Source organism: Panulirus ornatus, chromosome 30, assembly GCF_036320965.1.
Source record: "Panulirus ornatus isolate Po-2019 chromosome 30, ASM3632096v1, whole genome shotgun sequence".
NCBI lineage: Eukaryota > Metazoa > Arthropoda > Malacostraca > Decapoda > Palinuridae > Panulirus > Panulirus ornatus.
In genome coordinates this window covers 3,578,177-3,592,430 of record NC_092253.1, presented here as the reverse complement: position 1 = coordinate 3,592,430, position 14,254 = coordinate 3,578,177, and the positions used below count along the sequence as shown (strand labels likewise).

At 45.7% G+C, this 14,254-nt stretch overlaps 1 long non-coding RNA gene across 1 annotated transcript in view; it reads left to right on the top strand.

Annotated features, from left to right (window-relative positions):
* Positions 1 to 5,225: 5,225 nt before the first annotated feature.
* LOC139758554 (uncharacterized) overlaps positions 5,226 to 14,254 on the top strand; it is a 43,803-nt gene continuing 34,774 nt past the window's right edge. Inside the window, exon 1 of the long non-coding RNA XR_011714863.1 lies at positions 5,226 to 5,534. This is a non-coding gene — a long non-coding RNA (uncharacterized lncRNA). The remainder of the gene's footprint in view (positions 5,535 to 14,254) is intronic.

The following is a 14,254-nucleotide window of genomic DNA, read 5'->3' as shown; positions in this document are numbered from 1 at the left end:
TGGGAGAGCCGTGATAGGCAGGGGGAAAGAGAAACACACGACCAGGGAGGCGACCAGCTAGCCAGCCAGCCAGCCAGCCACACACACACACACGCGAGTTCTGCGGGTGCCATGTCCCACCAACATTGTCCCCCCAACACATCCCGTCTCTTCCCTAATGAACGGTTGTCTTGGCGTCAGGTTTGCAGCATCGCGTCTTACTTCTCTGATTCCTTCCTCATCAAAAAACTTTCCCTCACCCACATCCGGGGAATACACACACACACACACACACACGCACACCACACACACACCCTCCTCCCTCCTCCGTCCTCCTCCCCACGATGTAAAGTTGGTTCGTTAAAATCTGTTTCCTTCGTCTTATTATATCGTTGTTTTTGGTGCCAATCTATACCAACAGCTGGTCTCCAGTGACACGTCTTTGGAAGGATTTCCTGTTTTTTACAGGGCTACACCCATCCTTGCTCTCTCTCTCTCTCTCTCTCTCTCTCTCTCTCTCTCTCTCTCTCTCTCTCTCTCTCTCTCTCTCTCTCTCTGATCCTGTGTCCTGGATTTCTAAAACGCCGCCTCTTACACATGGGCAAGTCAGAGGTGTTGGAAGGATCCATGAGCAGGTTAAGGAATTCCAAAGCTTAGCGGTGTAGGGAAAGAAACAGACATCGCAACGGCACACCATTAGGTAGCCACCGGCCACAAAGTGATCATGTGAGACAGTGGCCTCAAAGGTATTTCGTAGTCTGTTTAAAGGAGAAGAAATGCAAAAAAGAAGCCAGTTTTCGTAGACATTAATCAATTTAATAATTGTAGAACAATGGAAGAGTGCCAACCGTGCAGTGCATGAGGGAAACAAGCCATTGTTTGAAGGTAGAGGTTATATAAGTCAATCCGCTTCAGAATCGATTCCCTCAACGTGAATATGTAGATAGTTAGAACCTCCCTAGATGAGAGTACAATACTCCATTAAAGGACGAATCAGTCGCTTCCATAAACGAACCAGTTGTTCCGATGCGATGAATCTTAGGCATTTGAATAAAAACCTCAATTTCTCAGAGGCAGAATTATCTGTCCTACTTGACCAATTATCTATTGCTCTCTCATCCATCCCCACGACTCCTCCCCGCCCGTGATAGTATATTTAGTACAGTTTTTGCTTTCGCTTTATCTTGAATGCTCTTTGTAATCAGAGATAAATGTCCTATGAATATGCCAGCGAAGGCTTGACAAGAGCCAATAGAATGTCTGGTCGACGGTCGAATTGCTGTCTGGTCGACTGGTCGACGGTTGAATTGCTGTCTGGTCGAGTGGCCGCCAGCTAAATGTCACCAATTGATTTTGTTCCCGGCGATCTCTCGTCTGTTAAATCTTAACTAAAATTATGGCTTTGGTCGAGAAGGTCAGACCCCCTCACGTCCACTGCTGTCAGAAATGAGTGGGCAGGTCCTTAATCGGGTCGATGACTATTGGGGATACATGATATATATATATGGACACCACATTTGCAGAGAGTGGGATGTGTATCTGTTTTTTTCCGGTAATGTATCCAGCAGGTGTTTCCCTCTCCAATCTTGGGTTCTGGCTAGGTTCCGCTACCTTTCCCTCTCCAATCTTGGGATCTAGTAAGGGTTCCGATGGCATTCCCCTCCCCAATCTTGGGTTCTGATTAGATCCTGGAGGTCTGTGTTCTCACTCAGAGTCCTGGGAAGGCCTCGCCAAATCCTAACAGCCTCCTTCACGACGCTTGGGCCTCTTGCTGGGTCCTGGCCAGGTCTTGGCAGCTTCCCTCTCCACACTGGGTCCTAGCCAGGTCTTGCTCGGAGCTGACGCCACCACTAACCACGCCAGACCTCTGTCGCTAGCTAGGAACACAAGGTTCCTTGATAACTAAAAACAGTTCCCTGATAACTAAAAACAGTTCCCTGATATCGAAGAACAGTTCTTGATATACTCCATGTAAGGCGATTTATGTAGCACAGCCATCAGCATAACGCGGGACGTTTCTGTGCTGTTATCTCAAGAGAACACTTAGGAAAATCCTTGAAGTATATTGTGATTTTTTATGAAAACCAAATGAATATATTTCGAAAAGAAAAGAAATTTGAATCCTGAGGCTTTTCTTTTGTGTCAATGAACAGACTCTCTGTAGCTAAGGTTCTTAAAGCTTTTTCTTTCTGGTCTGTGACAACTCATCTCTTCAGTGTTTCCAAGGTGACTGAGACCCCATTCAAGATTAAAACAATTCATCTCTGATTACATACTCATTGAAGCTAGAAAGTAGGGTGACTTAGGAAACAAGGATTACAAGATTCTTATGGCAACTAAGACGGCACGAGCAATTGAAAGCCTTCAACAAGGCCATCTGATTAACGTTAAATATACATATACATATATGTATACCTTCGTCTAAGCCTGGCGCCAATTTTATCATCCAGCTCCTGGGTTAACTGTGGTGTTCTGTGACCCTAGAGCACCTTCGGGATACACACTGAAGAAGTCGTAGGGATATCCGGATTTTGGCATTAAGAACGAATATGTTTTGGGCAGCTGAGGAGAAGCCTCGGTGACTTCACGATCTCCCAGAACAAAATAGGAAATACTGAGCGACCTCAAGAGTGAGGGAAGATCCTTATATCTTCTTGAACGTGTCACAGACAGATGTGGCACAATGATGACTGCTGCTACCGTGAACAGGAAGTTTTTAAAAGCTCTTTCTGCAAGGAATTCAGTCAGTCGGCTTGACCTCTGACCCTCCGAACGACCTTTCATTATCTCCGAAGACGTGACTCTTCAGAAAGGGGTCACGTAGGGGAAGGTGTGTGTGTGTGTGTCTGTGTGTGTGTATGTGTGTGAGCTATGCAAGGAGACTCGCCCCCTTTTCCCCCTTTCACTATCCCACGCGCACAAACCACACGTCGTTGACACCGTTCCGGGTGCACGAAACGACCCATCTGGCGTGATGGGTAGTTGAAAGCTGCCGATCGAACTGCTGCGACAATCTCCTCCCGCACTGTACAGACCACCATCAGGTCACGGACTTAATTACATCCAGTCATCATCATAGTTGTTAAAGAATAGATAGTGCCAATAACCAGAGATCCTTTCAAAGGAAAAATGGTGAAAACAATCGAGGAAATGAAGACCATTGGCCTCCATAGCCGAGAGAAAGACCAATACTTAAACCCCATAAGATGTAAACAATAGCCACAAGAAAGAGGGAATCTCCTCACTCGATGAACCAATCATGGACCCCGGACCCCCCCACCACTTGGTCGAGTCCATTGTGTCACGGTCGCCTCCAGTCAAGGAGCACAGACTCACCTGTGGCCAGGAGGCGTGGGTTATGGTCCTCCCACGTGATCGTGAGGATAGTAAACAAACCTTGTGGGAAGCTGGCAGACACCTGGCGAAGACTTGGGGTGGTGGGTGACGTTCACCGGTTGTGGGGTGGGGGTCGGGGCGGGAGAGAGGATGGATGGATGAATGGTGGATCTCTCTCTCTCTCTCTCTCTCTCTCTCTCTCTCTCTCTCTCTCTCTCTCTCTCTCTCTCTCTCTCTCTCTCTCTCGGTGTTCATGCCTTCCTCCCTCACCGGACGTAACTACAGACCGGTTCTCCCTTCGCTCGTACGTCCTCGCGAGACGTGGACGGAATGACGCGAGTAAGGAGGTGATTTGATCATCATCTCATGATGGTTGCAGTGTGTCTATCATATATGTACACACTGGGAGATGTTACCCCCTCGTGCAGGTGTGTGGTGCATAGCTGACTTCCATATGTGATCCGTTGCATAGCCGACCCAATGTACAACTGACTCGGTGAATAGTTGAATTGGTGCACAGCTGAACTGGTGCACAGCTGACCTGGTGCACAGTTGATCCTGTGCACAGCTGACCCGGTGCACAGCTGACCTGGTGCACAGCTGACCTGGTGCACAGCTGACCTGGTGCACAGCTTACCTGGTGCACAACTGACCTGGTGCACAGCTGACCTGGTGCCCCCGTGACAAAATTGCATCACAAAAACATCACCAAAGCGACCTGATGCACACCTGACTCGATCCACACCTGCCCCTCGGGGCATACCACTCGTATGAACAAGATAATGCTACAGCTTTAGTCACAGACCGGACTGTAATAATGTTGACATTGGCTACGTTAGAGTCGTGGAATGACGACCCAAGGTGATCAAAGCTGGTGTTCCCAGGTAGAGAGGCGCCATGGCAGCAGTAGCAGCAGCAGCAACGTCTCTAGGGCTGTGAATACGTAAAGCAAGCGACTGTGGGCATACAAGACTTGGCATTGGAATCCAACTTGTCATGTGGAGGGGGTTTGACTTACCTCACCTCACCGTAGTCTCTCTCCTTGACGGTGTTCCTGAAGCTGCTGTTACTACGAGAGGATCTTCGTCGACCACTCGTGTTCTGCACCCAGACGTGAGATAACGTTCGTGTGTCGCTTTCTCTCCTCATCTCCCAAGGTTCATAAGTCCAGTGAGGAGGAGGGTCTGTATGGGATTAAGAAATTATTATGAACGCCTAAAGGAACGACATTTAGTTTTCTTTTTTTTTCCTCTCTCGATCATCGGTTATGATGTCATGTTTACATTCTTCATGGTTCTGCCAGTCGATAGCCTGAAAGAGCCAAACAAACCAACCCAACAACCCATCATCATCTTTACCCTCGTTTTCTCATGCTCGAAGCACCAGTTTTCTTCTATATCTTCCTTCTATTTCCTTTCTAAAACCAGATAATCTCTCGGTTATATCTTTACTGAAATGTGTTTAATATTTTGAGCAAAAGATTCTTTTTTTCCGCTCCACATTAAGACATCGAGACGTCATCAAAGGGCGGTATTGTTTAGGTCGCCTAGTTTCGCCCACCGCCCACCGTCCAATTGCTCCTCACCGTATACCACAGCACACAGCTCCGCCAACCTCACAGAGCAGTGTGGTAGAGCGTCTTAGTGCGCGTGCCAGACACACACACTCACACACACCGGATTCGCTAGCCCTGAGACCGCGTTTACCGTTATTGCAAGATCTATGGAAGGTGTCAAGAGTACAGTTACTGGTGGCGTGGATGGAAAGACTCCGATACCAACGGGGCTTGAAGTGTTAGTACGTAGTTCAGTGAGGAAGGTGGGTGATCAGACACCTGTACCTACAGGAAGAGGACATCGCTGACGTTTCCAGGAGTCACAGACGTCTAGTAGACGGCGCCGGGTGTGAGTGTAGACAGCGCGGGTGTGAGTGTAGACGGCGCAGGTGTAAGTGTAGACAGCGCGGGTGTAAGTGTAGACGGCGCGGGGTGTGAGTGTAGACGGCGCGGGTGTGGGTGAGAGGAACTACAACCCACGTCTGACGGTGGACTGAGGATGGCGCGTATATGTGTGTGTGTGTGCGTGTGTGTTAGTCACCAGCGTCGGGGAGGGTTAATGTGTTTCGTCGCCTCGTGGGTACAGCAAAGACTTCTACCACTTCAAGGATGAGTCACCACCACTCCAGGACTTCGAGCTGGTAGCCACCTGGACACGACTTTGGTAAGTGGTGGTGATGTTTGACTTAATCATTTCGATGAGAATCGTGGTTTTCCCAGCTCCTCCCTGATGGCAGATCCACATATAGTTTCCAAAGAGCTTTTCAGGCAAGGGGGAGAATATCAAGGTTGTCATTTGCCGCAGGTTTGAACTAGATTAGTTGAAGATGGTGGTGTAGGGAAGCGGTACCAAGAGCCAGCGTAGGCAAGAGGCCGAATGAGGAGGAGAAGGGAGGGGAAAAAAAATGGTGTTTATGATGCAAATTGCTGGAATTTCCCTGGCAGGGAATTCAATAGGCCTTATTATGCAGAACAAGCCTGAGGCAGGATACCCTTCCTCCTCCCCTCACTTCACCTCCCCCATTTCCCTCCCCGTTACTCACCCTAAGAATTTCTTTCCATCACCCCACACCCTCCTTCACCCCTTCCTTTCCCTTGCCTCTCAACAGCCTCCCTGAAAAAAAGAGAGGAGAAAAAAACATCCAGTGAATTCTCCCTATCCCAGCCAATCATGTAACAAGTAACATTAATTAAACACCAGAAGGCCCCGTCTAGACTACCCTTCCCCCATTAGACGGGCCCGCCCAGCCTACCCCCACCTTCAGAGGGCCCGTCCAGCCCATACGGCCTCCTGCCAGAGAGTGAGGGGGAGGGGTCCGTGGGCCGCCTGCCCGTCGCACTCCTGGAGGGCACGGACAGATAATTGTATCAAAAGAGTTGAAAGAGTCGAGGCGTCGAGTTAGGCGGGCAGCTCGTGCCGCTGGAGTCTCTCTCTCTCTCTCTCTCTCTCTCTCTCTCTCTCTCTCTCTCTCTCTCTCTCTCTCTCTCTCTCTCTCTCTCCTTCCCTGGGACTATCAATGGGACGCCGCCAGCTTCTGAAACAGCTGTTGAGAATCCCACAGATCGAACGTAGGTAGTTTGTAGGTAAGGGACGGGGGATGAAGGCATGGGAGTGGAGTGGTGCCGAGTATAGAGGGGAAAAAAATGGGGTAGGAAGGAGCATCAGTATCTGTAGATGTGATAGAAACAAATAAAAAGAGTTAGTGAAGAATGAAGTAGCATTTTAGAATCGACTGGAGTCTTAAGGAGAGTGTGAACCTTATATGGAGGCTGTGGGATCTGTGGGAAGTGGCTGGACCAGGAAGGAGTTAGAGAGAGAGAGAGAGAGAGAGAGAGAGAGAGAGAGAGAGAGAGAGAGTTAGAGATGACGTGGTACGGGTGTTTGGTGATGTACTACATGAGCGGTAGTAGATACGGGTACCACATATATGGCTAGTTTTTGTTTTCAGTGAGGACAGACACCACCACACCCTCATCCCCCTGGTAATTTATATGATCTGGGGGAAGGGGGAAGAAGAGAGAGAGAGAGAGGGAGAGTGAGGGTGGAAGGGTTGGAGTTTCGATTTATTTCTCGATAGTCAACTTTAATGCGATGGCTGGAGAATACAGACGTAATGAACATATGGGATGGGGGGAGGGCGTTCGGAAATGAGACGAGTGGGGTTAAGTCGTTATAAACAGAAGTGGATCGAAACGTTGAATCTTTCCGTCGAAATTTCTTAATACTCTGATCGTCTATGAAATGTCACAGAGGTGCGTGTCACCGTAAAGCAGATTATGATAGTAGTTTCTGTAAGACATGATGGTGACTGAGGCGTGAGGAGGAGTTGTGAGGTTCTCAGCACACCTCGGGACGCGACCTGAGGTGAACGGTCTAAGGGCTTTCCCGTAATTTCACGTAAGATCCTCGTGGAAAAACCAAACACGAGAGAATCTGTCATCTACAAGTTCCTATTCTCGGTTAGATTTCTAGAAGACAGCACTGTAGTGTGATGATGAATCGTTGTTTGTCACGTTTCGACATGGGTAATGTTCAGTACGAAGACAAGAAAGTGTAACTCGTACATGTCTGGGGAGCAGGGTTTCGGATGAGTATATATATATATATATATATATATATATATATATATATATATGTGACTGGCGGGTGTGGTGTTGGAGACTGAGTTGGGAGAGCTGCTGTTTAACGCCTGACGAGTTATTTTGTGTATATAAAGTTTGTCAGTGTCGTGTTTCTTGGAGATGAGTAGGTTAGGTTGTTATAAAAAGACAGAATTGTGTGCCTAGTATATTGAGGAGCGATTGTCCTGCAGACACACTTAATCTATTTACTCTTGCAATGATAAGTCTAAATATATCAGCTAGACTTGTCCGCCCAGATCTTTCGTCATGGACCAAGAAAATATCCCCCTGACACGTCTGTATCAACAAGAGCTCCGGGAAGGTGAATGAGAGAGGAGTACACCAACTCGTCCCTTGATCTCACACGCATTTGTATCGCGCATCTCAGTCGGCCGGACACCCCGCGTCCTACAGGCCAGAGAAGGTAACACAGAATGTAAACACTGGGATTATACACTGGTTCGGCCGAGACGATGACCGTTGCTCTGGTTGGGACTAGTTAGCTAGGCAGTTGGTTAAGGTTATCATACCATTCCTGTGGCCACAACCTCCTTTTCCTTGTGTAATGTCGAGTAATATTATGGATTTCCAGCTGATATTCTGACCTCACTTCCTGTGTCTAGTTTCGTTCATGCAGTTCATGGTGGCTGGGTAATTGATTTCTTGGTCTGATGAGCCTATGGGTATTGTTGACAAGATTTGTAATTGTTTATTGCACTGCTGCGTATAGCAGTGTTACCCAAAGGTGCTGTTCCTCTGCGTATATACGCTCCTCGCTGCCACGCCTATCACGTTGTCATTCAAATTACCACAGAAACAAGGTAATTTTTCAGCGTGTTTGTCTCGGTCTGTCCGTTCCTCTGTCAACCTGTCTGTTTCTCTGTCAGCCCGTCTGTCTTTAAGCTTCTCTATCGTTATATTTGTCTTTAAGCTTGTCTGTCTCTCTGTCAGCAACTCTGTCTTTAAGGCTTTCTGTTTGACTGTCTGTCTGTCTCACTCTCAAGGAGCGCAACAGACTTTGAATGAGAGGTGGAGGAGCCGCAGGGTGCGGCTGACCCGCCGCGTGCCTCAGGCAGGTTGCGGCAGTAATGCTGCCGCTGGCGGCACGATGATCCGGCTGGAACTGCTGTATATTTGTTGCTGGTGTTGGAGTGGGTGGGATGATGTGTGTGTTTGTATAGTAAGGAGGGGGACGTGTGTGTGTGTGGGTGGGTGTGTGACTTGTCTCTTGTGTGTTTGAATAAGGGGGATGTACGTGCGCGTATATATGTAGTGTTTATGAGTACGTACATATGCGTTTCTTTGTGTGTGTGTCTATTTGTAGGTATGTATGTATCAACGAAGGTAATAGATGATTAGAGGAGTACTGGATATATATTCATTAAGAGGTGAGTAAAAGGCTTAAGACTCACATTATGAGAATATATAAGACTCTTACAGGATAAGATTTGGATATGATTCCTTGCTCACTAACTCACGGCTCTGCTCACTCACTAACTCACGGCTCTTTGCTCACTCACTAACTCATGGCTCTATGCTCACTCACTAACCCTGGGACTCAAACGCTAAAACCGACATTAGAATACCTCGTGTACAAATGAACAAATCCATAACAGAGATAAAAGGAAAAGTATGATATAAACGCAGGCAAAAGCTTCATTAAACTCGAGCGTCATGAAAAAAAAACACAAAGGCAAAATTTGTCGCATCAAAATAAAAAAGGAAAATATATAACGGTGATAAAAAAAAAAAAAGGGTAAATTATATACAAAAGTAAATCATTTTAACGTTACATGAGAACTACCTTGGTCACACTGGTCGATATTATCCGTACCTAACGTACGTAGCGATGGCTAACAACACCGTCGTCCGTAGTGGACGTGGGACTGCGTATGTACGTACAGACGAAGCGGCGATGCGACCCGGAACTGGAGAATCGCGCAAACGCGGGTAGGGATACGCGAATTAAGCAGCTGATGAGTTCTTGCGCGCAATGCCCGAGTTGTCTATTCTAAAATGATGTTCTCTGGTCACTCACTAACGCCAGAAGGAGAGCTGGTATTGTCCTCTGTGTGTGTGTGTAAGCACCAGTTAACCACTCCTCAAAGATCGGTGTGGCGGGGCCAGGCAGTTGACGACCGGCCGTACAAGGTTATTACCGGACGACAGGAGTCCCCAGAAGGCTGTGTGTGTGTGTGTGTGTGTGTGTGTGTGTGTGGTGGGGAGGGTTACGGGAGGGTTGTGGGGGAAAGGGGGAGGTCATCCTCGCTCCTACGGGGGTAGGGTAAGGGCTGCAGCTCCTCCTCCGCTCCTAGCGTATAGAGGCAGGAGGCCAAGTGGATGTAGTACCACTGCTCTGTGGTCATACAGCGTCGATTTCCCCTATCTGGTGACTGATACTATGGCAGCTACAGGAGCTACAGAGCGCTGCTACAGACAGGGACGACGACTTTCACGAGTCTCTATATTTCTCTATCTTTTTTGCCTCCAAAATACCTTTAAAAGAATCGGGGACATAATTCGGGGAGTCAGAAGATGTTCGAAAGTGATACTGTGTTTTCTGTATTGGCAGTGAGTTGATTCCCTAAATGTTGTATGCTGATAACGAGGTAAAACTCTTCTTAACCAAAGCCATTCTCCTTGTCAGGCGCAGCTTAGGCTAACGAAGTGAGTGTTATACGAACATTTAGATAGGGGAATTAGATTCCGTAAATAACGTTAAGTTTCCCCACTGATTGTATGCTTTCGCAGCGCATTACTTCAGAGTAATAGAAGTGGTATGGACTTAAGAGGATTATGAAACAAGGAAGTACTCGCACAATTTCTATGCATGAAGTAACCGGTGGATTAACTCTGATCTCGTATATACCCAAGTACGAAATTAATCAGATTAGAATCTCCTGTTTTTGTAGGAGTAAAGTTGTTTTATTTACACGTAGAGGGTAGTATGAAGAAGTGTAACGGCCATTTCATCACTGGGCATCACAGCGAACGAGATGAGGTAGCGACCTCCTTCAACAGATAGCGAGATAAATGTTGACACAGCTCATTATCTCCACCAAGATGTTCATTCAAATATTGTTATATGATGTATGGGATGACAGCTTCGATCTTAGGAAGGAATTTAAACAGCGACAGGCCACTGGATCCCTACGAAGCTGCTTGTGGTGCTGGAAGACACACGAAATTCGTAGATTAGTGTGGTGTAAGAGTACATGATTCATATAGAAATGTTCCAGAGACAAAGACGTGTAAACTTTTCACGAAATTAAAGAGGCGCAGATAATGTTATCGTGAATATGAAGCGAGAAATTTGGTAAATTTATTCTTAAAAGCATCCACAACACTGCTTTCAATTACGGTCAAATGGTGTATCATTCCATTGTTAACAACCTAACCTAACCTTCGCTCGAGATAAAAGAATGTCAGTTTGCGAATTTGTTTTCCATTACTACGAGGGAAATCACTCGACTAACGCCTTTAAGTAGCTCGTTAGATCGAGATTATCGAAGCCTTTTTTGAGTCTATGCGATAGACCACTTTTTGACCTTCTCTTTTCTAAGTTATAATTGACGTAAGTCGTTTCGTTGTTTGCCAGTTCAGGGATCATCTTGGCACCTCGCCTCTGTATGCTATACCTTTATGCATTTTTTCTCCTTTTTTTTAAAACTAGGGTGAACAAAACTGAACATAATCTATAAGGTAGGGACATATCAACAAGGTTAATCATGTTACATCCATTTCCAATAAATGTAACGTATGACGACTTATCTCCCATAAAAGTTATATAAAAGTGGATCCATGGAGCAATCATTTCCACACACACAAAAAAATAAGTCTTGCAGCACCCCGCCAATTATCTCCTACAAAAGCACTCTCATTTCCTAAATAATTCTGGGGTTCCACAAGGCGACAAGTCCTCACCGTGGGTCCCACAGCGTCCGTCGGCCACACACACTTGCCCAGCCTCCAGGCCTGATTCAGTTATCGTCCACTGGATCAAAATGTTCAAGTAGTTCAGGTTACTTAAAAACGGTCGAATGGATCCATTCTTGTGTGGGAATTTGATCACTTGTTGGCCACCACTATCTCCACCTTTACCAACCTCTCTACCCAGGGAAACTTTTGCCTTTATATATATATATATATATATATATATATATATATATATATATATATATATATATATATATATATATGTATATATATATATATATATATATATATATATATATATATATATATATATATATATATATATATACACTAGTACCATTTCATTATTATTATTATCATTATTATCATATGAAGGCAAAGGAGACGTAGGTATGCATATATATTCATAGAATGTACACTTAAGTTGTATGGGTGAGTGGTGATGGAGAGAGTAGTGGTGGCATATACTAAGTAGGTCAGTCTGGGGATGAATAAATGTGGCTTCAGAAGTGTGTAGAGGATGTGCAGAGGAAGCGTTTGCTTTGCTTTGCTGATGACGCGGTGCTGGTGGCTGACTCGAGGAAAATACTGCAGAGGCCTGTGTCTGAAAAGAAAAAGTTGCAGAGTTAGTGTGAATAAAAGCAAAGGATATTAGATTTAGAGAGGTAGACACGCAGGATAGAACAGGATGCTGTCGGAATATATATATATATATATATATATATATATATATATATATATATATATATATATATATATATATATATATATATATATACATACCATCAAACATACCCATCAAAAGTGATACACTGAGTTGTTTTTTAAGGGAGTGTTGACAAGGTCGGCTGGAGAGGGTGTAGGCCGGGGGAAGCGTGTGTGTGTGTGTCTGTGTATGTGTTAGGGGAGCCTCTCGTGTGGTTAGGTAGGCGTGTGTGTGTGTGGTTAGGGAGGACTGATGTGGTTAGGAGAAGGAGGGGAGGGTGTTAGGGAGATAATATTTGTGGGGAGCTTGGTTTGTTGGTGGTGAGACGGGTGGGAAATCGTTTGGGTGGGGAGATGGTTGAGACTATAAGGTTCCTCTTTGGTAGGGGGGTGGAGGAGGGTGGTTGGTTGGTTGGTTAACTGGTCAGTTGGTCGGTTGAAGGAAAGCGACCTTTTGGTTGGTTAACGAGGGGCTAGAGAGAGAGAGGGGCCAGATGTTTGGGTGCTTCATCAGCCGTGTGAGTAGAGGTTCTTGGGTTAGATGCCTTGTTTGGAAGTACAGAGACTGTGATGGCTTGATGAGGTCGCAGGCTGCTGAAGGTATGTGTTCCGTGCCAAGTTTGATGAGGAGGAGGAGAGGTGGAAGAGGCAGTGGTTGAGCAAATCCAGCGATTAGAAAACTATGGCTTCGACAGTACTGGGAGTATTGGATGTTTGGATTGGTGTATGTGATTGCTATTTACATGTCAAGGAGACACAGAGTTATCTATACTCGTGTTGCCCCCGTCTCTTAACCTTATTTATATGTACCATGTCTTTGTCCCTATATATGCAAACACACACACACACACACACACACACACACACACACACACACACACACACCAGCCTAAGCCAGGTACCCATTAATCGACCATCCCTTCCTGGAGGATGAACACATGGGTTGAGTGTGGGATGACTGCCACAACCCAGGATTCGAACCCATACACGTCCGACCCAGGACTAGCCCATGCTTACCGGTAGTCGGCCACACCAATGAGACCTAGAAAAATTGGACGGGTAGTTGAGGGATTGGCATATGGTTGATTGGTGAGGTAGACAGGTGGGTGACAGAGCTGGTGGAAGGAGGAGAGGTTGAGGAGAGAATTTGGTAGATGGGATGAGAGAATAGACATAGGATAGACGAGGCTGGTGGGCCTGCGTGGGGACTAAAGCTGGTAATAATACATTAAAAGGGTTTTATTTAATGTGAATTCATAATTTGCTTCATAGGGACAAATGAAGTAATTAACTTCGTAACAATGTTAACTTAGCCACAATACACAACTTTGTTAAATATAACGTTTGTTGTACATGGCAATATGTGAAGCGTTGTTGCAATCTCTCATTATATATATATATATATATATATATATATATATATATATATATATATATATATATATATATATATATATATAATTCTACGTTATTATGTGTGTTTATGTAAGTCGCAAGACTGTATGTGGTATATATACACATTACTGCAAGTGTGTATGTACGGATTGGTATCACTGTTTGAACACATAAACATTTGTATGTATGTACGTACACACTGATGATGAATGTGCTAGTATATCTATCTGTCTGTCAGTATGTCGCTTATTTCCTTTAATGTTCACTGAGATATTTTCGTAAGACTTTGGAGGGACACAGACCATATTATGCCCTAGTGGTTTCTGATACATTTTTCGCTTTATATTTTTACACCAAAAAGAGTGAAAAATATGAGTCTCCTGCGAAAGTGTACTGACTCATGGTCAGTAAAGCTAACCACTACACCGCGTTGTGATGTGTGTGTGTGTGTGTGTGTGTGTATGTGTGTGTGTGTGTGCTGGGAGGGAGTGGCCTGGGCTAGTATTACGATACCCTCGTCGTGTGTTAACAAAAGTCTCAGGGAGGAGGAGGGAAAGCCTTAACGTGTCTTGATTCCCTCCTTCCCTCCCTCCACATGGGACTCCGAGGTGTGGGCGTGTGTCAGGTCTCCTCTGTAGTGTGTGTGTGTGTGTGTGTGTGGTGGGAAGGGGCGTCCTGGTGAAGTGGTCTTATAATGTTTTGTGTCGTTGTGGTGCGGTGTGGTGG